The 27,915-nt window shown below is 35.6% G+C and overlaps 1 pseudogene; it reads left to right on the top strand.

Moving 5' to 3' along the window:
- Positions 1–322: 322 nt before the first annotated feature.
- Positions 323–27,688, top strand: LOC117066026 (annotated as a pseudogene).
- The last annotated feature ends 227 nt before the right edge of the window (positions 27,689–27,915 follow it).

A 27,915-nucleotide genomic window follows, 5' to 3' on the forward strand; every position in this document is an offset into this window, starting at 1 on the left:
TCCTATTGGGTACTATGTTCTCTACCTTGGGTGTGGTATCAACACAAGCCCAAAGCTCAGCACCATGCAATGTACCCTTGTAACAAATCTGCATATGTGCCTTCTGAATCTAAAATAAAAATGGAAATTAAAAAAAAAAAAACTACCAAACACAATACCAATGAAAATACAAAAAGCTAAATATGCAGAAATCTCAGGGACCAAGCTATGAGAAAATGTTTACTGAGCAGGTTCTTTGTGTTAAGCATTGCTTCAAAGACTGGTGTTGCAGGAGAAAATGAGATGGACAGTCTGTTCTCATGAAAATTTGGGGGAGCAGGGAATGTGGAGGACTCTGAGTGTGAGTAAGTAAACTACTAAACTGCTATAAAATAAGCAAAAAGTGGCAAGATAATTTTACATGGTGATAAGCAAAGGGAGAATATAAAATGGGATGGGAATAAGAATAATTTGTTCTGGAGTTGAAACTGTATTTCAGGAAATAGTATTACAGATTGTTTTGTAAGCACAGTCCAGCTTGACTTAAGATGCCTGCAAATAATTAGAGACTATGTTCAGAGAGTAATTGAAGGTGGTGAAAGTGCATACAGAACTGAGTCACAGAATATAAACAGAGCCTCCTCAGTTTGCTATTAAGTAGAGTATGTTCCTCAGTCCCTTTCTTTCTTTAGAGTATTTTCTCTGGGTTGGGGGAGGTGGGGAGGTGGGGAGATGGGGAGGAGGAGGAAAAGAGAAAGATAAAGAGAAAGAGAGAGAGAGAGAAAGAGATAGAGAGAGGAGACAGAAAGAGAGAGAGAGATGGGGGAGACAGAAAGAGGAGAGAGATAGATAGAGGGAGACAGAAAGAGGAGAAGAGAGAGACAGATACAGAGAAAGAAAATAAAGAAATTGAGAATTTTGTGGAATTTAATAATAAATCTATTAAAATGTTGATTTTAAAATGCCTTTTGTCAATTGCCTTATTTGGACTATTTCTTGTTTTAAAAAAAATCAACGTCATAAGCTTCCTTTCATATTATGTTCTGGACACACACTATACTTAGATTCTTTCAAAACAGAATAATACGGAAGCTCTTAGGAAATTTATAAATTAGTAGAAAGGAATGATTGCTAATGTTAGAACAAAGCAAATATCATAGAAAGAGTATCAAGTACAGTATTTTTTTTTTTTTTTTTTTTTTTTTTTTTGAGACGGAGTCTCGCTCTGTCGCCCAGGCTGGAGTGCTGTGGCCGGATCTCGGCTCACTGCAAGCTCCGCCTCCCGGGTTCACGCCATTCTCCTGCCTCAGCCTCCCGAGCAGCTGGGACTACAGGCGCCCACCACCTCGCCCGGCTAGTTTTTTGTATTTTTTAGTAGAGACGGGGTTTCACCGTGTTAGCCAGGATGGTCTCGATCTCCTGACCTCGTGATCCACCCGACTCGGCCTCCCAAAGTGCTGGGATTACAGGCTTGAGCCACCGCGCCCGGCCTCAAGTACAGTATTACATGTACTTAAATGAGCTGTGATAAAGAGAACCTTTGAAGTATTTCATATTCACAAAGAATGAAATATGACTTCTACAATATTTCTGAAATGAATAATACAAGGTTGTTAATGGTTTGAATGTTTGTCCCCTCCAAAACTTATGTTGAAGTTTTGTTGCCAGTGTGGAGGTGCTGGGCTGTGGGGCCTTTGGTAGGTAATAAGGCATGGGTTCTACCCTCATGGGTGAAATGAATGCCTCATAAAAGGGTGAATTTGGCCCTCTTTTGTCTCTTTGCTCTTCTGCCTTCTGCCATGTGATGACACAATTATACTGCCTCACCAGATGCTGTTGCCTTGTTCCTGGAATTCCAAGTCTACAGAACTGGGAGAAAATACGTTTCTGTTTATTAAAAATTACCCAGTCTCAGGTATTCTGTTGTGGCAGCACAAAACAGACTAAGACAATCTTCGAATAGAAAACATACTAAGTATGGACATTTGAAAGATTCATAAAATATCAGTCAAAAATGCTTTACTCATTAATTGTGAACTTGCACATGGGTAAATTACGTTTTCAATGTTTGGAATATGTAGTTAAAATATGGCTTATTCTTTCTTCATATAAATAATTATTAAAAGAGTAATTTATTCACCAAATAGATTTCAAAAATTTTATTGAAAATGTTTGATTAGTGACCTTATAGATTATAGCATCTGTAATTAAGACTGAAGAATAGGAGAGCAAAATATAACAATTCTCCAAGGACTATTATAACATGTTCATAAAAATATTGTAAGATTAAATATTGCATTGATACATTCCTGCTTAGGAGCACTCTTATAAAATGAAATGACAAATCTCTTTCTCCCTGAGGCAGTTTGAAACATAGATTTGATGACTAAACTCATGAAGTGATTAGTGTCCAAAGCATAAGACTTTTAAAACTCTGATATTTGTATAAAAATGATTTATCATTACATTTGTTACCAAAAGTAATGCATAAACATAGATATTCTGGATGCTAATTATGCATCTCAACTTTTATTTAATTACATGTCCTAATTGTACAACTTAATGTATAGTACTTATGCCAATTAAATAGAATATGTGACTGGAACTGTTGGTATATAGTAAAAGATCTTAATCTATTTTAGACAGAAATGAGAAAAAACACATAGTCATTCCACACTTTTCTTAAATAAGGGAAATGAAAATGACATCTTAAAAGGAGATTAAATAATATATTATAAATAAGGGTAATATTTGTCTAGGGAACTGTCTGTATCCAGTGTCTATGGAAATTCTGTTAAAAACCACAAAAATTCACTATATATTTAATCACACACAACATGGAAATTCTGACACTATAATAATAGTAAAGATAATCAGCCACTTGATTTTTTGAGCATATATCATTCAACATAATTGTGAGAGATGAATATACTAATGTCAGCATGGCAGATAGTGGAGACATAAGCTAAGAAAGCCTTATATTTCTGTAGACAGGTAAGTTGGTCAGGTATCAATGTACATGAATGTTCTCAATAGTTAAATCCCTGTGATATATGGGTACCTTAATTTTCATAGAGCACTGAAGAAGTATGGTATTAAAGGAAGCTCCTGAAAGTTAATCTCAAAATAGGTAGGAAACCATTATTGACCACTGTTTAAGTAATTAGGTGAATGACTGTGCAGAACTTTGTAGTGGATAGATTAGGATGATGTGTTGGTTAATACTGAATGTCAACTTGATTGCTTTGAAGGATGCAAAATATTGATCCTGGGTGTGTCTGTGAAGGTGTTGCCTAAGGAGATTAACATTTGAATCAGTGGGCTGAGAAAGATTCATCCTTAATCTAGGTGGGCACCATCTAATCAGCTGCCACCACGGCCAGAACATAAAAGCAGGCAGAAAACCATGAAAAGACTAAACTGCCTTAGGCTCCCAGCCTACGTCTTTCTCCTGTGCTGGATGCTTCTTGCCCTCGAACATTGGATTCCAAGTTCTTCAGCTTTGGGACTTAGACTAGCTTCCTTGCTCCTCAGCTTGCAGGTGGCCTATTGTGGGACCTTGTGATCATGTGAGTTATATTCCTTAACAAACTCCCGTATAGGAGATATCTATCTAATCTATCTCTATCTATCTATCTATCTATCTATCTATCTATCTATCTATCTAATCTATCTATCTATCTTGCAGTGGTATCTTGTGGAAGTGAAAACCAGTTGAGGTATCTCTGAATATGACACAAAGCCAGAGAGTTGATATACTCCTGAGGTAGAATGATAAAGGTATATTCCTGATCTTGCCAGCTGAAGGCAAAATGCTTCTGGTAGGCCTTATGGACAAGAATGGAAAAAAAGGCATTTGCCAAGTCAATGACTGCATACCAGATATCAGGAGATGTGTTAATTTGACTAAGCAGTGAAACCACATCTGGTAGAGCAGTTGCAACTGGAGTCACCACTTGGTTACACTTACGATAATCCACAGTCATTCTCAAAGATCCATCTATCTTCTGAACAGTACAAATAAGAGAGCTGAATGGGGATGTGGTGGGAATCGTGACCCCTGCATCTTTCAAATCCTTGATGATGGCACGAATCTCAGTCCCTCCAGAGATGCAATTTTCTTTTTTATTTACTATTTATCTAGGTAAAGGCAGCTCTAATGGCTTCTATTTGGCCTTTCCCACCATAATAGCCCTCACCCCACCAGTCAGGGAGCCAATGTGGGTGTTTTACCAGCTGCTAAGTATGCCTATGCCAATTATGCATTCTGGTGTTGCGGAAACTGAGGACCGGAGAGACGAATATGAAGAACAGGAGGATTGTTTATTTTAGGTATGCACCAGCTTAGTGGATTCACATCCAAAAAGCTTTGGATGCCACTGCCACTGAGGAAATTACCATAGGATGAGCCTGGGGACCCACTGTAAGTCAGACCTGAGCTAAAATTTCATTAATTGTCTGACCTCCATAAGCCCCTACTTTAACTGGAGGACCACAATGATGTTTTGGCTTCCCTAGAATCAATGTCAGCTCAGAGCCAGTATTTAGTAGTACCAGAAATGTCTAATCATTTCCCTTTCCCCAGTGCACAGTTACCCTGGTAAAAAGCCAGAGGTCTCCTTGGGGAAGGATGGGAGAAAGAGTAACAGCATAAATTGTTGGTATTGTAGTGGGGTCCTTCCTCGAGGGGACCCAGTCTCCCCTTCATTCAACGGGTTCTGGGTCTGTAAACTGGCTCAAATCTGGAACTTGATTGATGGGCTGTGATTCTGTTTTTATAATTCAAATTATGATTTTGTTTATTCGACCTAGAAGTTTTCTGCTTATATAAATTAAGTAGTAATGCAGTAGGCTTCCAATCAATTTCACTTCTAGCAACATCATGATTAATTAGCCAATGTCAGGGCTCTACACAAGTCAGACTATTCTGATTGCTGCTCTGCCTCTGCTGTCCATTCCCATAGCTATGCTCACCTTGCGTTTGATGGTTGAGTGCTGACACTTGGCCCCTGCTACCTCAGGATCCAATTATTCCCATTGTATTTACATTTTGTAGTTGAGTGACTGTGGTTCCCACTGTTAGATCTGACATACAGAGGAATTACAGGGCTCTTCAAAGATGTAGTGCTGCCCTCACAAATCTATTTCACAAGGCATTTTTCAAGGGTATATCTTCCAAACCCTCCCAGCCAAGACGAGTAGTTGTAAAGTGACTAATCCCCACCACCCCAATGTCCCTAAGCCTTGGGATCCCTTCCTCTACATTAAACCAAGGGAGAGCAGGCATTTCCAGCTCACTCACAGTGGGCCACCTTTTAATCCATATTTCAGCTAGCCAAGTAAATAAACTATTATAACCAATTTTAACTCCCCAAGCTGCAATATTAAATGCAGAACCCCTACATAGGGGGTTTAAATCAATAAATTCAGCCTGATCCAACTCTGTTTTTTCCACCATTAAACCACACCCTTAGTATCCATTCCCATGCCTGTTCTCCAGATTTCTGCTTATGTAAACTAGAAAACTCAAGCAGTTTGAGTGTAGTGCACCTCCTCATGGGCCACACTCTCAACCTCACCTCTAGGGGCATGCCCAGACTTTAGTCTAGTTATAGGTCTAGAAGTAAACAGGGGTGTTGGGGGTGACTCCGGAAGTGAATCAACATTATCTTGCCTGGCAACTGCCTCAGGGGAGGCCATCACTGTTGCCTCAGGCAGCGCAGGGTTTATATCCTCAGACAAAGATAGAAAGGCTGATGGCAGCATGGGTTCAGGAGGGAATGTTGCCCCTACTGGGGATGGGGAAACTGTTCCATCTGGCAAAAAAATTTCATCAGAGTTTTCTTTTTTTTTTTTTTTTTTTTAGGCGGAGTCTCGCTCTGTCGCCCAGGCTGGAGTGCAGTGGCCGGATCTCAGCTCACTGCAAGCTCCGCCTCCCGGGTTTACGCCATTCTCCTGCCTCAGCCTCCCGAGTAGCTGGGACTACAGGCGCCCGCCACCTCGCCCGGCTAGTTTTTGTATTTTTAGTAGAGACGGGGTTTCACTGTATTAGCCAGGAGGGTCTCGATCTCCTGACCTCATGATCCGCCCGTCTCGGCCTCCCAAAGTGCTGGGATTACAGGCTTGAGCCACCGCGCCCGGCCCAGAGTTTTCAAACTCAGTGTCCCCAGCTTCATCAGGGTCCTCCCACACATCCCCATTCCACATTTCAGGGTCCCATTCTTTTCCAATCACTGGCCTCACTTTAACAGTAGACATCTGGTGAGGCTGTGCATGCGCCTTCCATTGCAGGGCAGCCACTTGCGTGATAAGAGCTTGTGTCTGATTTTTGACAATTTCAATTCATTCTCTGCAAGAGATAAGACTTTCACTCAGGACAATCTTAGCAGATTTGTGGCTCAGTATCTGCTTCTGAAGCTGGGAGATAGAATGGTAGAATCCCTGAGTACATCCTTTCCTTTCATCACTTTATACAGTGAACTTAGGAGCAAACAACCAACTTCATTATGTTCCTTGATTCTCCACATATAGTCAAAGGTATTATGCATAAAGTCACTAAACTCCTTGCCTCTCACAAGCAGTGAATCAGGAGTGTCAAATGTACTTATTTTTCATAACTCTCTAAACAGTTCATGCCAAGGACTATCAGTGCTCTTCATACTTAGAAGTAGAGTGCTTAGCATTTTTGGGTCACTCCACCGGGAAAAAGTCACAATCTGCTGAGGTGCTTGCTGAAGGCAAAGGGAATACAGAATGGGTAGAAGAAGGTAGTCATCAATACCAGCTATGACCACGTGACCAGCTGCAGAAAGAAGGACTGTAACTGTCACAAGTATTTCCTTCTTTTGTGAAAAACATGTTTGTGCATGTATACACCTGTACTAAGAAAGTATCTTCATTTTGTTTCCTTTTTCCTTTATCATGTGACATAAGATTGATTGACTTAATATCAGTATTTGGTTATTGTTAACTGTATGTAATAGCATTCAGTTTGGGGATTGGTGTGTTTTCCAGTTGTACAAATGATACATTATGTTAGGCATAATTATGACATTATTGCCTTTTTTGAAGATTATGTATGATCTGAGGAGATGTGTATGGGTTCCAGTTGACAGGGCATGGACTTGTGATGGTTAATATTGAGTATCAACTTGATTGGATTGAAGGATGCAAAGTATTGATCCTGGGTGTGTCTATGAGGGTGTTGTCTAAGGAGATTAACATTTGAGTCAGTGGGTTGGGAAAGGCAGACCCATCCTTAATGTGGTGGGCACCATCTAATCAGTTGTCAGTGAAACCAGAATATAAAAGCAGGCAGAAAAACATTAAAAGACTAGACTGGCTTAACTGCCCAGCCTAAATCTATCTCCTGTGCTGGATACTTCCTGCCCTCGAACATCAAACTCCAAGTTCTTAGCTTTGGGACTCAGACTGGTTTCCTTGCTCCTAAGTTTGCTACACACACACACACACACACACACACACACACACACACACACACAGAGAGAGATAATACATGTATATATTATATATAACATATATAATAAACCGGATAATATATATCCTATTGTTTCTCTAGAGAATCCTAATACAGATGACAATTCCTGAATAATCGCTCTCAAATTCACTAAAATGGGGAAATCACCCAGTATGTATTAGCCAATGTGATACGCTATAAATTGCACATACTATAATAATGTATTCTTAGGGGAAACATTCCTAAATCTAACTACCAGTTTATAGAGAATATGAAGTATAGAGATTCATGTTAAACTATGCTATGAAGTTATGAGTCAAATTTAGAGTTTAGAAAGTTCTAGAATATACAATTATGTAACATCAACTATTAAAGGAGGTTTAAGAGACACAGCAACCAATTAAAATATGTGAATCTTGTTTTGGTCCCTATTCCATCAAAAATTGTAAAAAACACATTTGTAAAAGAATTAGAAAGCCTTAGAAGTAATGTATTAAATGATATTATTGGATTATTGTTTTTTTTTAAGGTGTTACTTTGCTTTGGCCATGTTTAAACAAATGTCCTTATCCATCAAGATACACACAGACATATTTATTGGTGATGTGATGTGAAGTATGAGATGTATTTTAAAAAACTAGTAAACAAACAAAAAGGTCCGTGATTTGGATAAGAGGGAGAGATGAAACAGTATTTCAAAATGCTGGTAATTATAATACGTATAGAAGGCAGAAAACTGACCCTCCTTCCCCTGCCAAAGATGTCCAAGCCCTAATGTCACAAAAAGGTAAACATATTTTGTTATATGGCAAGGGTGAATTAAGGTTCCAGATAAAAATTCACAGATCAACTGACCTTGAAATGGGGAGGTTATCCTGGATGACTTCTGTAGGACTAATGTAATCATAAGGGTCTTTTGTATGTGGATGACCAAGGCAGAAGGGAGAGCACCAGGGAGATGGCAGCAGGAAGAGGGCTTGGTCTGACATTTGCTGGCTTTGCAGTTTGAGAAACAGCACAGTAAGCCAAAGAATATACAGAGAGCCTCTAGCAGCTGGGAAGACAAGAAAACAGACTCTCCTCTAGAGCATCCACAATGGGAATGTAGCCGTCATTATAATTTTAGCCCAGTGAGACCAATAAATTTGTGTTGTTCGAACTCACGAAGTTTGTAGTAATTTTTTTACAGCAGCAATAGAAAATAATTTACTAGATTATGGGTGCATGGGTTTTATTCTTCTCCCCACTTTTGTGTATTTTTATTCTCTGTAGTAAAACTTTAAAAATATTAGGGTTCTAAAAAAAGTTTCCCCTTACCAATTTTGGATAAAAGTCCAATTGACTAATAGTCTACAGCTTAATTAAAAGACATAAGACATCTAACTTAAATGATATGAGAGGGTTAGAAAGATGCTCTTCATTTGTAAGCAGATATGCTCTTATGTGATTTAATTATTTGAATAATATGACAGTATTAAAGAAGAAAAAAGTAGGTAGTGTCCTCATGGCAGATTTGTGATGCCACATCTGTGATGGCACGTGTATCAAACGTGTATATTACGATACCATTGTTTTGAAAACCAAATGATGAGATCACCGAAGGATGACCAGGGGAGGTGGTACATCTGTTTTATGCCATATTTGTATTGAACATTCACTGTTAATTTTAGAATATTGGAAGTGAGGCATAGTTAATACCTCGACAAACATCACATTTTAGACTCATTAAAGTCAAAGGTGATAATGTATTATTTTCTTAAAGTGTAGTTTACTATAATAATATTGTATTAAATAGAACTATATTCTCATGGATATCTTAATCTGATATAAAGGGAGTTTGTGCCTTGTTTGGAGGTTTTGACTTTTTTTCTGTCATCTGAAAAATAATGCTTCATGTCTGAAAGGAAAATTTCAACACACACATACACACACACGCACACACACACACACACAAATAGGACTATTTCACAGTTAAAAGAAAATATAGCTTAATGAAATTTTCACATTTCTTTTAAGTAGTAATAGTAAAAGGTGATATAGAAGTAAACTATTTCTAGTGTTTGGCCTGTATATGTGATGTATCTACAATACGGTGGCAGTATGTGAGAGACCACAGATCAAAGGGCAAATGCCCCTCTCTTTATTTCATACAATTTACAAGGAGTATAATATTTCTTTTACCTTAATAATCCCACTTTAGTTATTATGTAAGAGAGGAAAAGATGGAAGAGAAGGAGATAATATTAAATTTAATCATAAAAACTTGATATGGTGTTAATGGTGAAAATAGGTGCATTTTTCATCAATATTGTGGACTATTGTGAGACTTTGTATTTTCTTTTAAAGTGTAAATTATATAATGGTCAATAATTAGTTTGAGTAGGTAGACAATTATCTCACCTCTGAGGTAAAGAACCAACTTGAGTTACCTCGCAACAGGGCTTTTACAGCGTATATACTGTGACTCTAGCAACAAGTATAAGTGATGATATTGCCATTATTTCTAACATTCTTTGTAATTAAGGTTTAAGGGTGGAGATAAATATGTGAGTAGCTAACTCAGAAGGAATATTCAAGGCTTGCTTTTATGTCTGCACTAATCCTGTCCTGTAATTATCTTTTCCAGGGAATTGCTGGGGAATTGAATTACTTTGCTTCTGAAATTAACCCTGAAGGGCTACACAATTCTTGGGCAACACTGGCTTATAGCTTATTAGCGTAGAAACAGACACCCACGGAAAGAAACTTCAATTTCCAAATAAAATGCTGATGAATGAAGCAATAAAATGGTAAGAAAGGCTACTTCCTTTCCATGGGGAAACACTCAGGGCTGAGTATGCTGAAGTTTTATGCTAATATAAAATTGGTTCCAGCAAAGTATCCAGTTTTATAACCTAACAAATTGGTGCCAACTTATTTAAGCAGTCTAATACTAGAAAAAAGTAAGTGAAACTGTTCAAGGAACATCTGCTTAGAAGAAAAGTCTGGAATCATTAAAAATGCATTCAACATAAGATAATTAGTAGGAATGATAACAGCACTGATGCCCTCAGTGATCGGATTTTAACACAAGTAGCAATAAACAGTGACTGTTGTGGATAAAGCTCGCCCTTCTTGTGCTAGGTAGGTGAATATTTTTATCATCTGTTATTGAATGACACAAGCAAGAGGAGATCTCCATACGCTAATTCAAAATCAAGAAAAACATTCAATCATGTCACATATGCAGTAAGAGGAGAAATCAAAGAGATAGAGAAAAGAGAAATTTAGACCAAATTTGACATTAGTTCCCTATCACTGACTTTCAATGCAGAATACAGATTTTTGCTTCAAGTAATGCTAGTCTGAATGAGCCTATAGAAAGGAGCATGGGTAAACATACTGTGAATGTCTGGACACAGGCGATTATAGTAGCTGTACCTGATTCTTTTTTTCTGAATTTGGTCATCTTTCAAGAAAGACAAAAAAAAAAAAAAAAAAGAAAATTCCCCCACAAACATAGCACCTTTATTATGATCATCTCTGTTAATGTCACAATTATGATTTTGTGAGTAAATTTGAAATGAATTATTTAAAATTATACTCAACTAGTTAATTTCAGAAGACTAGAAAGTCTCATTAAATTAATAGAGGGCAAAGGATGAGAAAATATTTTCAAAACATATCAATGTGTCACTATGAGTAATCCAATTTAGAAAATTTCATATATAGACTGTATATGGTAGCGGTCAAAATGATTCTAACAAAGTAAGCAATAATTTTTCTCAAAAAATATTAGACACATACACATAAATGAGTTGTCATCTTCAATTTCATAATTGTCTGCATATAATAAAGTACTATTTTATTTTGATATTCACAATGCAGTGTTTCTTTGACTGTTGAAGGTACGTTTGATTCATATTAATAATCAAAAGTTTTTGGCATCAGATCTACATTCATGTCTAAAAGAAAGAAACAAACTGCTTCTTCAGTGTTGGTTCAAGAGGGAAAGGAAAAGGATCCTCTCTTATTTGTCTTTTAAACCACAGAGAAATTAGAAAAATATTTCACAAAGTAAAAACTCATTAACTTCTTGATGCATTTTATAAATTGAGTATTCAGTGGATGGGTAACATTCTTTTGCCCAAACAAAATAGCTTTATATTAAAAGTAAATGACTGACTTTCCTGTATTCACTGAAAAAAAAGAATACAGCTGTGTAAGGAGTACCTAATGCATAATGACTACAGTGGTTTAAGGAGTACAATGCATAAATGTAGAAACAGTTATTAAAACAAATCAGATTTGTATTTATCATCTACTTTTTTCTATCACCATATTTCTCTCTTCACTGCTATATTTATGTATCACTTTGTATGTACAGAAAATTTCACTCTTCTTATAATTAAAGTAAACTCATTTCAACACTGCGTTTTCAGTTAACAATGCACGTTGTACACTTTAGCATATTTTTTTCTATATGTCTAATTTTTTTACTATTTTTCAGTCTGTGTATGCCAATACATAATAATGAGGACTAGGATGTTCTAAGTTTTCATAAACTATACTAAGTAACTTTTTTACAATGTATCTATATATGATTATTGCTTTAATAAGAATTCTTTGAAATTTTCTTACATTTTAAAATTCTTGGAAATGTGTCATTCAAAAATTATAAATATGTTAAGCCTTTTAAAGGCATGTAGCTAACATTCTTTTGAAGTTCTACCCAACTATACTTTGATCAGATTTGCAGAGAAGGAAGGGATTTTGAGGTAGATACAAGCCTTTTAGAAATAAGTAAATATTCATCTAAGCCATCAAAATGGAGATGCCTCAGAAGGAAAGTTCAGATTAGACATTAAAATGTTGATGTTCATAGCATATTGTTCATAACTGAAGTTATTAGGGCAAATAATATCATCTAAGTAGAGAGATTAGCCTAAAGGAAAAAGATAATTTGGGGTAAAGCTTTAAGGAATTCTATCTTTTATGGCCATTTATGAACCAGTACAGGAGGAAGAGTCTATAGGGAGACAGAGGAGGATGACCCATTGGAATAGGAGGAAAATCAGGAAATTGCAGTATCACAGAAATCAAAAAAACTCAACGAATGGTAAACATAGCAGCGAATATTTACTCAAATTGTAGAAGTCATTATATGTTAGGTTGGTGCCAAAATAATTTTGGTTTTTACTATTCCTTTCAATGGCAAAAATGACAATTATTTTGACACCAACCCAATTCCTGGAAAAATAGTATAAAAGAGATGACCATGAGAGTTGTGATTCAGTGGACAAAATAAGGAAATAGCATTCTGAGATAAAGTGATATACAAAAATGTATTGTGTCATTAAAATTGTCACTGGGCTATACATTTATATAAGGTTGTTTATGTTGAATAATTTTTGATAATTCTAGGAATATATAGAATGAAAAACATTCATTGGATTTGGTGATATGATGTTGATTGATTTATGAGAACATTTCCAGTAAAGTGTTGGGATTTAGGTTTGATACGAGGGTGGTTGTAGAATTAAAGAGAATAAATGGGATATATATGTATATATATCTTATTCTAAAAAATTGGGTGTGAAGAGAAAAGAATGGAAAACAAAATCATTTGTTGGTCTTAAGTTCCCAATAAGATTATAAAAGATCTAGTAAGGATAACAAATAAAGTAATCATTGCAATTGAGATTTAGAATTAGTGCAGAAGGTAGTCCTTGTAGATAGTGAGATGACGGACTTGAGAATTGGTTATCCATTCTTGTAGAAAAGGAAATTATGGATGGGTAATGTAGAACGTGGGATACAGACTGCAGGAAAGTGTCAAGTCTGGAGTGAGTGAGTGTGTGTATGTGTGTGTGTGTACGGTTGGAGAGGATTGTTGGGGTGGTGGTGGTACTGCAAGAGATTAAAAATGACAATTTGGGCAAATAATAAAAAATACTTCAGGCAGATATACTTATTTTTAGTGGTAGTAATATTTTCTGCTAAGTCATTTGCTTTATGCTAGATTTAGTTTTTCTGAAAACAACAGTGTATAATATTCTATTTTCTCCATAAATCAAAAGAATTGCACAGAGATAATACCCATGGGGAACATATATTATAAAGCAGACAATGGTTAAAGGTGATCTCGGATACATCATTCATAAGTAGTGGATATACTTTATTAAATTGAATATTGGACAAGTCTAGAGTTAAGAGTAAACAGTTGGAAATATGATGTTTCTAAATAAATATTCCTATTTAACTTTAATATTGATTTGAAAAGCATTATAATCACCAATAATTTTATATTTAAAAATGCAGAGTGTTACCTTTTTAAACTCAAAATCATGCTCATTATGGTTCAGGTATCAGGCAATATTCAGTTTCTGTCATCACTACAATTTGACAGCAAAGAGACTACAGAGGCAGATGTAAATCTCTTCATTCTATTATTAGATACATCATAGAATTTTATTATAATGTAAATAAATATTGTCATTTCTGATTTTTAAAAAAATCATTTTCTCCCTAAGTTGACATTAATGATTTTTAAGTTAAAAAACATTCTATTTTATATGATGAATTTTTCAAGAAATGCCAGAGTATACAAAAATTATACACATTCACCTTCCACCAACTAGCTTAAGATATACAGCACCTAAAACATTGAAAGTCTTTTAGTACACCCTATCTCATTTCCTTTCCTCTTCATTCTTCCCTGCACAAAGGAAATTATCATTAAATCTATCATTTCTATACATATTTTTAAATTTTTAAAACACATGTACGTATCTATAAACATTTATAATTTTGTATTATAGGTTTTAAAATAAGATTGTAAAAGGTACAAAACAATTATAATTGTTTTGAACAATTTATTATTTCTGTTAACTTGATTGCATTCATCTTTGTTGATAGCTAACTTCATAATTTTTATTAATTATTACATTTGATTATACTATTACATCACATTTCCATCAAAACTTTTTCTGGCATTGGACTTTTTGGTTTTCTCCCATTTCTTTCAGTCTTGTAAACAATGTTGCCATAATATTGCTATGCATGTCTACTTCCGCACATAAGCAGATCTTTCTTTTGGGCATATACCTAGGAAAAGAATTGCTATGTTGTAGAGGAAGTACATCTGTCTTTATTGAATACATCACTTGTTATATTTGGGATACTTACCTATTAATATATGAACACTGAAAGTTTTTATGTTCTTATGTTTGTGCAAATATCTTCTCATAGTTTCTTGGTAATTTTTTCTTCCTTATTCGCTATTTATAGAAACACAGAAACATGGTCATATTTATCAGGTTTTATTCTCCTTCTTTTTACTTAGGAGTGTGGTTTTTAAAATCTTTCCTAAAACAAGATTTAGGGTGTTTACATTCATGACATAGAAAACCTCTCTTTCTCCTGCTTCTTTCTTCTTCTTGTTTTTCTGTAATGCCTATCCATAAAATTTTATATTGTTCTTCAAAAATATTTTGCATATGTAATTTAGATATTCATAAAAATTTAATATTTCCACTTCTTTTCTAAATGCTATTTTTCTTCTATTATATTGCCTCTATTTTTGCTTCTGATTGACCAATAATTTATTTGCATAACAACGATACAGTTTGTTACACATTGACCTAATGGATTCCAATAATTTGTCTATAGTCTAATTATTTTCTAAAAATATCTGTAAATAATTAGAGGTTTCTTTTCTATTTCTTATTATTTTTATTCCTTTTTCTTGTCCTTTTGCACTAGATATGTCCTCAAATAAAATGTTTAAAAATAGTAATGAAAACATCCGACCATGTCTTTTCACTCCTGATTTTAAAAGAACACTTTAATCAGGTCGTGACTGTTTGTTGATGGATTTTTGGACGATACATGCAATTAAATTTGGAAAACTCACAATTTTTCCAAATTTTGGAACAGTTTCTTTTGTTTTATAAAAATTAAAATTCCTAATTTGCTAACAGTTTCTTTTGTTTTATAAAAATTAAAATCATGTGGTGAATTCTCTAATTACACTATTTTAGTTTGAACCACAAGTTATTCTACTATTTTTCATGTTTGCTTTTGAAAATATTTTTCCCAGTCATCTTGTTATACATTTTTAACTTAATGGAATTTTGATAGCAAAATGTGGTCTGCAAAACAAGTCCTTCATAATCCCTGAGTCTTGTTTTAACTTTTAGTATGTGGCCAATTTTATTTATTTATTTGATACTAGTGAGCTTGATGCCTAATTTATCAATATCTTATTGAATTATATCTATTTTTTCTTTATGTATTTTGAAACTACATTAGTTATATATATATCAAAAAATCAAGAGATTCAAAGATCATACGCTAATAACATTTATAACGAGTGCCCCAAATTGTGTATGTTATTATAATGTGATGGTTCTACCTAAAATTACACTGTGTCTAGTTTTAATCTGGCTATATCACATCTTCATCACGATTTAATTAGCATAATTTTGTCTATTTAGTTTCAATAAGTCTTCGCCATTATGGTTTATGTTTACAAATAGCAAAATGCTGGTTTCTTTTTAATTCTATGATTTTTGCCTTTTAACTAGCAACTGTAAACTATTTGCATTTATCACAATTATGAATCCTTTTAATGTATTATCAAAACTTTATTTTGGGCTAAACACAGTGGCTCATACCTGTAATCCCAGCATTTTGGGAGGCTGAGGCAGGTGGATCTCTTGAGCTCAAGAGTTCAAGACCAGCCAGGGCAAAATGGAGAATCCCTCTCTCTACAAATATACTAAAAATTAGCTGGGTGTGGTGGCACACTTCTGTAGTCCCACCTACTTGGGAAGCTGAGGTGGAAGGATCCCTTGAGCCAGAGGGAGACACTGTAGTGAGCTGAGATGGCACCATGCACTCTAGCCTGGGCAACAAGGCGAGACCCTGTCTCCAACCAAAAGGAAAAGGAAAAAAGAACTATATTTTGTAGCATCCTGTGACCCTGTTATTGTTCTTAATATGTTCTTAATATCCTTTACTGCCTTCTTTGGGTTTAATGTTTTTGTATTCTTTTTTCTCTCTTCTAATGGTATTTAAACTATGTAATCAAATTTTTTTAAAATTGTAGGTATTTATGCTTAACACACTTACATTTTATATATGTGTGCATGTTTATGTGTGTATCTATCTATACATCTAAATTCACCAGTAGTTCTATTAATCTCAAAAAGTATGGGAGGCCCTTGGACATGGGAATTTTTTTTTTTTTTTGAGATGGAGACTTACTCTGTCACCCAGACTGGAGTGCAGTGGCAGGATCTCGGCTCACTGCAACCTCTGCCTCCAGGGTTCAAGCGATTCTCCTGCCTCAGCCTCCCAAGTAGCTGGGATTACAGGTGTGCACCATTACACCCAGCTAATTTTTGTACTTTTAGCAGAGACGAGGGTTCACCATATTGGCCAGGCTGGTCTCGAACTCCTGACCTCAAATGATCCGTCCACCTCGGCCTCCCAAAGTGCTGGGATTACAGGCATAAGCCACCATGCCCAGCGTGAACAGTGGAATTTCTAGGAACTGTTTCTTTCTTACATGTTTTCTCTAATACTTTACTTACATTTTACATACCATTCCCAACATTTTTAGGATATTGTTTACATTCTATATTATTTTTAGATTGAATTCATATTTACCAATACCTTTCCTCACCATTCCATTTTATATTTTAATTCTTCTTTTATTTTAGTTTACATTTCTTATGAAGTAAATACTTTGAACGTTTATTTAGTAAGGGTTAATTAACTTTTCAATCGGTGTCTAAATTACTACCATTTAACATTTTATTCCTAAAAGAATATTAAATGGGTATAAAATTCTGGATGGGCAGTTGTAGTTTCTCTGCATTTTTAAAAATTTTTCCGCTATTCTTGTTGTTGTCTATTTTTGTTATCGATAGTCTTCTGCCAATCTAATCATCACACATTTCTGCTTAAACTACCTTTCCGTTATGGCTAATTTAAAATCTTGTTTTTGTCTTTGGTACTTCTTTGAGGTTTTATTTCCATTCATATAAATGTTTGTCAGGTATTCATTGTACTTTTTTATATATTATATATCATTATCTTCTACCAGTTCTGGAAAATTATTACTCTCTTTAAATACTCTTTTCATTTTTTTGTCCATTTTTCTGAAACTACTATTAGTATTCTTTTCTTAAAAAAAAAAAAAAAAACTTTTAGGTTTGGGCTACATGTGAAGGTTTGTTATATAAGTAAACTTGTGTCACAGGTGTTTCTTGTATAGATTATTTCATCACTCAGGTATTAATTCCAGTACCCAATAGTTATCTTTTCTGCTCCTCTCCCTCCTCCCACCTTCCACCCTGAAATAGGTACCAGTGCCTGTTGTTTCTTTCTTTCTGTTCTTAAGTTCTCATCATTTAGCTCCCACTTATAAGTGAGAATATGCGGCATTTGGTTTTCTGTTCCTGCATTAGTTTGCTAAGGATAAAAGCTCCAACTCCATCCATATTTCTGCAAATGACATGATCTCATTCTTCTTTATGGATGCATTGTATTTCATAGTGTATATGTACCACATTTTTTTATCCAGTCTCCCATTGATGGACATATCGGTCAATTCCATGTTTTTGCTATTGTGAATAGTGTTGCAATGAACATACCTGTGCATGTGTCTTTATGGTAGAATGGTTTGTATTTCTCTGGGTAAATATCCAGTAATGGGATTGCTGGGTTGAATGGAGTTCTGCTTTTAGCTCTTTGAGGAATTGCCATACTGCTTTCCTCAATGGTTAGGCTAATTTACACTCCTACCAACAGTGAATTAAGTGTTCCCTTTTCTCTACAACCTCACCAGCATCTGTTATTTTTTAACTTTCAAATAATAGCCTTTCAAACTGGTGTAAGATGATATCTCATTGTGGTTTTGACTTGCATTTCTGTAATGATCAGTGACACTCAGCTTTTTTTTTTTCATATGCTTATTGGCTGTATGTGTGTCTTCTTTTGAAAAGTGTCTGTTCATGTCCTTTGCTCACACTTTAATGTTTTTTTCCTTGTAAATTTCTTACAGATGCTGGATATTAGACCTTTGTCAGATGCATAGTTTGCAAAATTTTCTCTCATTCTGCAGGTTTTCTGTTTACTGTGTTGATAGTTTCTTTTGAAATGCAGAGGCTTTTAAGTTTAATTAGATCCCATTTGTCAATTTTTGCTTTTGTTGTGCTTGTTTTTGGGGTCTTGTCATAAAATCTTCGCCCATTTCTATGTCCAGGATGGTATTGCCTAGGTTGTCTTCCAGGATTTTTATAGTTTAGGGATTTATATTTAAGTTTTTAATCCATCTTCAATTTATTTTTGTGTATGGTATAAGGAAGAGGTCCATCTTCAATTTTCTGTATATGACTAGTGAGTTATAGCAGCACCACTTATTGAATAGGGAGTCTTTTCCCCATTGCTTTTGTCAGTTTTGTGAAAGACCAGATGGTGGCAGGTGTGTGGCCTTATTTCTGGGCCCTCTGTTCTGTTTCATTGCTCTGGGTGCCTGTTTTTGTTTTTGTGCTAGTATCACGCTGTTTTCATTACTGTAGCCCTGTAGGATAGGTTGAAGTCAGATAATGTAATGCCTCCCTGTTTTTTTTTTTTTTTTTTTTTTTTCCTCTTTTTGCTTAGGATTGCCTTGGCTATTTGTTTTGTTTGTTTGTTTGTTTGTTTGTTTTTGGTTTTTGTTTTGATTCCATGAGTTTTTAAATAGTGTTTTTTCATCGTTCTGTGAAAAATGGCATTGTTAATTTTATAGAAATAGCACTGAATCTGTACATTGCTTTGGGGAGTATGACCATTTTAATGATATTGATTCTTCCTATCAATGAGCATGGGATGTTTTCCATCTGTTTCTGTCTTCTCTGATTTCTTTGAGGATTGTTTTGTAATTCTCATTGCAGAGATCTTTCACCTCCATAGTTAGCTGTATTCCTAGGTAGTTTATACTTTTTGTGACAATTGTGAATGGGATTGCCTTTTTGGTTTGGATTTTTTTTTTTTTTTTTTTTTTTTTGAGGCGGAGTCTCGCTCTGTCGCCCAGGCTGGAGTGCAGTGGCCGGATCTCAGCTCACTGCAAGCTCCGCCTCCCGGGTTTACGCCATTCTCCTGCCTCAGCCTCCCGAGTAGCTGGGACTACAGGCGCCCGCCACATTGCCCGGCTAGTTTTTGTATTTTTAGTAGAGACGGGTTTTCACCGTGTTAGCCAGGATGGTCTCGATCTCCTGACCTCGTGATCCGCCCGTCTCGGCCTCCCAAAGTGCTGGGATTACAGGCTTGAGCCACCGTGCCCGGCCTGGTTTGGATCTTGACTTGGCTGTTGTTGGTGTAGAGGAATGTCAGTGAGTTTTGTGCATTGATTTTGTATCCTGAAATTTTGCTGAAGTTTTTTATCAGCTGACAGAGCTTTTGGTCCAAGACTATGAGGTTTTCTAATTATGTCATCTACAAACAGAGTTACTTTGACTTTCTCTCTTCCTATTTGGATGCCATTTCTTCCTTTTATCTGCCTATATTCAATGATTTTTAATTTCATTTTTCAAAATTTTCAAATTTCTTCTATCTGTGCCAATCTGATGCATGTTTGAGTTTACTAATGTTTCCATTATCTCTACCTAAGCTATTTAATCTATCCATTGCATGTATGATTTGCATAATACTGTTTATAATTTCCAGAGGTTCTTTTTTATAATCTAAATAATATGCCTATTTGTTCTGGGGGGCTTATTTCTCATCTTTTCTTCCTTTTTACATTTTTATTTTTATCTTTATTCCAATACTTTTTTGATATATATTTTATATTCTATATCCAAAGATTCCATTTTCCAAAGATTCTGGGTGTGTAAGCTTCTCATTTTCCTTTGTTGTAGCATATTTACTTTTGTCTGAATTTATTTTGTACTGTGTATCAATATTTGATATGCTTTATATGTAGGAATTTTACTGCTAAGTTGCCTTTATTCCTGCTTGACATCCCAAGTATCTTCAAAGTATAAAATTAGACAAACTCATGAAAAAGCAGATCTTTGGTTGTAATTGCATGGGTATATATTCTCCATCTGGAGCTCACAATAGGCATACTTTTTTTTTTCTTATGATATCCCTCTTCTGGCATTATTCTGGCATTTCAGTTTCAGTTCTGATTTTTGACTTCTTTATGGAATCCTCACGCCCTATCCCTACTAAGCCCTCAATTTCTATATCCATATAATCATCAAGATCAAAATTCTAGAATACATACATTAGTTCAAATTCCAAATTTAGATACAAGTTCACTTTCAACTAACCAGTTTAATTTTTAGTTTCTTCATTTTTGATCCCTGGAGATTTCTGTTACTCTCTTGTGAGCTCATTCAGGCAATTAAGAGGATATTTGTAATGCTTTTATTTGGCATTTATAAGTGTCTTTTACATGAGACTATTTGCATTATTCATTCCATCATACAGTTGAATAATATCTTTCTGTGTGTGTATGCATGTTGTAATGGAACATTTTTTCTGATTAAAAGAGCTAGCATGAATTTAACTTATAGAAAGAAAATTACCACAGCTTATGTATACTAACGTGTTATTTGCTCTAAGTGTATATAGGAAATGGATTACATGTGCTACATGAAGGACACACTTTTTCTCAATTGAGGCTTTGCAAAAGGTTTACAGTATAATGACTTCTTCCTTTAGATATAGTTATTCCACAAGAAATTTACAAATTGCAGTGGCTTAAACAAGTACAAAAGACAAATTGACTTAAATGTCACTTTGGATTTTATTTATAGTATTTTAAAGATAAATTGTTTCTTCATTTAGGAATGAATCATTCATGGATTTCTAAGGAAGTCTTTGTTTGGTTGGTAGACACTGATTATCTGTGGAACAACACCTATAAAACTAATACAAAGAAAAGAGTACCAGTAATTTGGGCTCCAGGAATAATAGTATTTTTAAAAGTCTTTTATGGATAGTATAGAAAAGAGTATTTGAACACCTGTGCAATGTCTAAACTCATTTAAAAGAATTAGAACATAACCTAAGTGATAGAAAAAAATGGTACAGATTAATATCTTACAATGACTGCACAGAAATTTTCCAAGTGCTCCTTTACTTGTCTTCCATTTTCTTTTACTTTATTTCCATTTTCTTTTAAATCACTAATCACCTAATTTCCAAAAGCCATGGTCAATACTGAAGTCATTTACTAGCCTGATAGTCTGAGTATCATATGCCACATTATATAACTATATATGCCAATATAATCAATCTTAATGAAACCCAATTAAATTGTCTGTGCTGTGGCTATTCAGGTATCTTGTCTCTTTATTATAGAAGTCATTTGTTAAGCCTTTTATAAATTTGAACTAAGCCAAGGAAGAGTTAGCTAATAGATGTTTTATTGAGAACCTGGGAAAACAAGCCAACTAATTTTTTTCTCTATACTCTTAATTTTGTTTTGATTTTTTGTTCTATACTGTGTTACATAAAATGGGAGTTAGATTGATTTTTACTATTCTGAGAAGTATTACAGGCACACAAGAATAAATAAAATATATGTGTAGCTTAGTTAAGTATTGATAAAAATCCATTTAACTGTCATCTTTTTAAAAAGGAGAACATTTCTAGTGTCCTTAAATCTTCTGTGTGTCCCTCTCCCAAATATTACTTTCTGCAGAACTAATCACTCTCATCTCTATGATATTTCCCTTATATTATTTATTTTAATATGCATTCACCATTTCAAAACACTGCTTTGGTTTGTTTGGTTTTAACTCATACTATGCATAATTATGTACCTTGCTTCTTGTGTTATACATTGTAAGGTAATTTCATATTGCTGAATACCACTATTTGTTTTTATAATCTACATTTTTATGTTGCCTGACTATAACAAAATTTACTCATCCTAAGCTTGGTGAACATAACCAGTTTTAGACTATTTTGAAAGAAAAAAAACTGCCAAGAATACATCTGTACATGTATTCTGGTACATATGAACAAATACTATTCTGGATTACATATACATAAAATTGAAATGATGCATTACAGAATATAAATAACTTAAAATGTTTACATAATGTCCTCAAATGTACTAGTTTCTGCATATTTTATCTACATTTTCACCTGCAATTGGCAGTTTCTGATTTGTTTCAATGTTAATCTGGTAGTTTTTAAATAAAATCTAATTGAGTTTTAATTTGCATTTCTTGGATTACTAAATGAGTGGATATATTTTTCACATGTGTTTGAGAGATTTTGGTTTCCTCTTTTCTATAATTTTTTTTAAAAAAAAAAACTTTATAAAGGATATTTGATTAATGCAAAGCTAAAATTTTCTTTCAAATGTAATTATAATTTGCTGGGTTTTAGCTATATAATTTGTAGTTAAGGCTTCTTTAAGAAGCTCAGAGCATTTTAAAAGGTTTAGTAAATTTAATATAGTACTAAAGAAGTAAATTATAATACCTAGGTGAGTAAAACTAGTTGATCTCAGAGAGCATGTTAATAAACTGGAACTGATAGTCCATCAACTTAATAAAATATTAATGATTTTGAATAACAGGCTTATGTAAGTGTATTTAAAATAGTTTGTGAAGTTTTCATAGAAAACCTGCATTTTAAAATGATTTGAATTGGCTAGTAAAAGCATATCATTGAACACTAGCCATGAAGTATCTCCTTTGAAGTAGTTAGAAATGGTATGCTTAGGAAAAAAAAATTCCAAGATTCCTATCATGCTACCCAATATGTTTAATAAGATGAGGTGACCACAGATAATCAGGGGTAAAGTGATAATAAAATATTAGTGGAGAATATACATTAACATTTTAATACATCCGGTGAGTAGGAGAGGCGTTCAAGGGGTAGTCTATCTGTAAGTAACAAAGATAAGGAGATAGATGTGTTCTTCTTTAAAGATGACTAAGATCTGTACTGTCAAAAAGAAAAAAATAAAAATTAAAAAAACACCCTCAAAATGGATAAATATGATGGATGGATAAAGACAAAGGGAGATTTTGGTGCAGGAAAAGCATTTATTGAATACTTTCTTCAAGCAAACACTAAGCTTGATACTCATGGCATATGCATGACTCCTAGTTTTTAAATTATTTAAAATTGGAGAAATATTGGTGTTAGGTCAATTTTTATCTATTGTATATGGCCTGATAATACCATAAGTGACATATTATCTCTAATGTAATACCTTAGAACTGGAAGTTTCTTTTTCTTTTCTTCCTTTCTGCCTCCGTCCCTCCCACCTGATTCCTCCTTCCTTCCCTTCTTCCTTTTTTTCCTTCCTTCCCTGGCTTGCTTGTAATTAGTTTTGTTATAATCTACCAGGTGTGGGTGGTAGGGGACATTTTCTAACGCATCTCACATAAACTCAAATTTTGGGTTATTCTTTGGAGTAAAACAGTCTCTTCACTGTTTCCAAGGTTATTCCTGAGTTGCAGAAATTCTCTTTCCATGTTTACTCCCTGTATTCCTCATTCAATCTTGCCACAACTAGACAAACAGAAAGCACAAGGGTACCCTTTCTTGCATCTAGAGGTAGAAACCTTGGCAGCACACAGTAACTGCTCCAGGTCTGTCATATAGATGCAATTAATTGTCTAAATATCAATTTTTCATTCTTAAAACAATTGTTTTAAACATTTCCTTATGTGCATTCAATCCATATGAAATAAATTTTCTGGCAAATATTTAATTAGTTTTATTCAAAATATCTGATTAAAGTAGCAAATGCTGTGGGGCTAGAATTATATGACTTTTATCTTTTTTTTTAATGGCATTGTTGAAATGATGTTAGCAAGGTGGCAGAACAGGAGATCAACTGCTTATATTACTGCACGACAACAATAATTCTGCATTCTTCCGCAGACCAAAGTCTCTTTGTGGAAGCTTTAGTATTTAGGCTGCAGGTTGTGAAACCCTCATGGAGTCCAAGACCTAAGGGGGTAATTTTGAGAGTGAGGACCCACACCCAGGTGATAGATTCATTAACTGTGTTTCTGGATTCAAACCTGGAAACACCGCCATTTCCTGAAGGGCTTGATTAGAGTCTAGTTTGGCCTTGAGCCTGCTACCAAATGTTACCAAGGAGTCCAAAAGTAGTCACAATAGTTCCTCAGCAGAAAGCCTCATGTGTTCATCAATATTGGTCTTGGCAGTTGACTTGAAAATTATTTTTGTAACTAGGCTCTAGCCCTACTCTGCAGCAGTCTCAGCTTAATATTGCTTATATAAGGACCCATCTGTGCAACTGGGACAGGTTTGCTAGCCTCTGTCCCACAGCAGATCCTGAAGGGGCCTAGTCTCAGCTCCACAGCCCCCTTGCTAGTCAGAGAGCTATCACAAAAGCACAGGGAACTTCTGGGAGACATGCCTATCTGTGCCAATTGGACAGGCGTGGTAACCTTCATTAACCTTCATCCCACCCTAAAGGAGACCTGTCTCAGCTCCAGCATCCCTTTGCTGCAACTCCAGAGTTACCTTGCAGGCACAGGAAACTCCTGGGAGACACCTCAGGACAGTATTCAAAACAGAAGTTTTGGAAAAGGACCTGTCAGTTCCAGCCTCTTTCATCTGTGATGTTGGAGCAATTCTGCTCGTACAGGGAACTGCTGGGTGTCTCACTAGCAGTTGCCATTGAGTTAGCTTGCCAACATGAATCCCATGGCAGATTCTGACTTATCTTTGAAGCTTTGTTTCAGTCCCCTGAAGCTGTGGTCTGGAAGCAGTTCTACCCAGCCAGTGTCCTGTTAGGATATGAACCTATCTGAGTCCCTGTGGCAGTCTTGCCAAGCTATGTCCCTCAGTCATTCATTAGACACCCCTGGATCTTGGCACTGGCCCTCTTGTCTGAGAACTAAGACCAGTTTGGCCTTCTAGAGACCTCAAAAAAAAGCACATTCGCTAGTACTCCTTCAGGCTGACACCTTGACTTCAGTAACACTGTGGATATTGAAACAGCCCTATAAATTGCCTGCATCCTCTCTCAACTACAGACTAAGAGCAGGCCTGTCTACCCAGGGACTGACTGGGAGACATGCCTATTCCCTGAAGACATGCCTGAAAAATCTCAGTTTCAGTTGTGGACCTGAAACAACCCTGTGTCTCAGTTGTAGCTCATCTCAGCCATGGACTGGAGTAGTATGGACAACTCAGGAATTCAACTAATTACCCAAGGGAAACCCTCCCAGAGACTCATAAAAAGCCAATATACCCATAGGCATACCTGGTAACAGGCCTAATGTCTGAACTCTGAAGAGGACACTCATCCTAGGGTAAGCCCCAAAGACCAAGATCCTGAAGACAGTATAGCCCACCCAGCAACAAGGTAGAACCCACACTCACTAGGCCCCTAGGAATAGGCCAACAAACTGTGGTCTCCACTGTGGACTCAGCATCAGCCACAATATCTGGATTTAACCCTGTTCACTTACAATCCCAGAGTCAATTTCATCAGCCCAGAGACCTTACAGGGAAGTACTTTAACTCATTGAAACTAGTCTATAGGTCTCTAAGAGAAGTTTGCTTCTTCAAATACATAGATATTTATGCAAGGCTACATGGATAACAAAGATTAAGGCAAACATGACACCACCAAAGAAAACTAATAAAGCTTTAATAATTGACCTCAAGGAAATGGACTTATACAGATTGCCTGAAAAAGAATTCAAAATAATTATCTTCAGCTCAAAGAGATACAAGAAAATGCAGAGAGACAACTAAATGAAATTAGGAAAACAATGCATGATCACAATGAGAGGTTTAATAAATAGAAGCACTTTCTCTCCTAGCTCCCAGGATCTGAGCCCAGTTCCCATCTCCACTGTTCCATCTCCTCCACTCCAGGAGCTCCTTGGTGACTCTATCATAGTCCCTGTTATCCCATGACCTGAAGGTACTGAGAGATCCATAGGGAGGACGGCAGAATAACTGGAGGCCAGGAAGTGAGAGTGTTAATGTTCAGGGATGTGGCCATAGAATTCTCCTCAGAAGAGTGGGAATGCCTGGACTCTGTTCAGCAACATTTGTATAGGGATGTGATGTTAGAGAACTGGTCACCTTGGGTCTTGCTATCTTTAAGCCAGACTTGATTACCTACCTGTCTGGAACAAAGAAAAGAGCCCTGAAATTTGAAGAGACAGGAGACAATAGCCAAACACCCAGCTGGCTCTTTTCATTTTACTCCAGAGATATTGCCAGAGCATGACATAAAAGATTCATTTTAAAAGGTAATTCTGAGAAAATACAGAAGCTGTGACCTTAGTAATTTACATTTAAAGAAAGACTACTGAAGCGTGGGTAATTGCAAGGGGGCAGAAAAGCAGTTATAATGGCCTTTACTGATGTTTGTCAACTATGCATAGAAAAACCTGTCAATGTAATAAATGTGGCAAAGCTTTTAAGTTGTGCTCAATCTTCACTGAACATAAATTTTTTAGCAGAGAAATGCTACAAATGTGAAGAATATGGCAAAGACTGTAGGTTGTTCTCAGATTTTACTAGACAAAAGAGAATTCATACTGCAGAGAGATACTACAAATGTGAAGAATGTGGCAAAGCCTTTAAAAAGTTCTCAAACCTTACTAAACATAAGAGTTCATACTGGAGAGAAACTCTACAAATGTGAAAAATGTGACAAAACTTTTACCTGCTCCTCAACCCTTCTTAAACACTACAGAAATCATACTGGAGACAGACCCTACAAATGTGAAGAATGTGGCAAAGCCTTTAAGTGCTTCTCAGACCTTACTATTCATAAGAGAATTCATACTGGAGAGAAACCCTAAAAATGTGAAGAATGTAACAAAGCCTGTAGGTGGTTCTCAGACCTTGCTAAACATAAGATAATTCATACTGGAGATAAACTCTACGAATGTAATGAATGTGGAAAAGCTTTTAAGTGGTTCTCAGTCCTTAGTAAACATAAGAAAATTCATACTGTAGAGAAACCCTACATCAGTGAAGAATGTGGCAAAGCCTTTACCCACCCCTCAACCTTTATTAACCACAAGAAAATTCATATGGAAAAGAGACCTTACAAATGTGAAGAATGTGGCAACCTTTAAGTGCTTCTCAGACCTGACTAATCATGAGAGAATTCACACTGGAGAGAAACCCTGCAAATGTGGAGAATGTGGCAAAACATTGAGCTGGTTCTCACGTCTCATTAGACATAAGCAAATTCATACTAGAGAGAAGCAACATTAAATAGGATAGTTGTGTAGAGCTTTTAATACAATGCCTGCCTCTGGTAAGTACTCAATAAATGGAAGCTGCATATGTTGTTCTATGTCTATGAAAGCTGCTCTTCAGCTTGGCGGTGTGGACTGTGGTCAGTCTCCAGCTTGTATATTATTTCTCTGACATCTGCTTCTCCTTTATTTGAAGTCATTCTGTCCAACAGACTAGCAGTTTTCCAAGTGTGGACACCAAGC

This window comes from Trachypithecus francoisi, unplaced genomic scaffold, assembly GCF_009764315.1.
Source record: "Trachypithecus francoisi isolate TF-2019V2 unplaced genomic scaffold, Tfra_2.0 Lachesis_group2, whole genome shotgun sequence".
In the NCBI taxonomy this organism is placed as follows: domain Eukaryota; kingdom Metazoa; phylum Chordata; class Mammalia; order Primates; family Cercopithecidae; genus Trachypithecus; species Trachypithecus francoisi.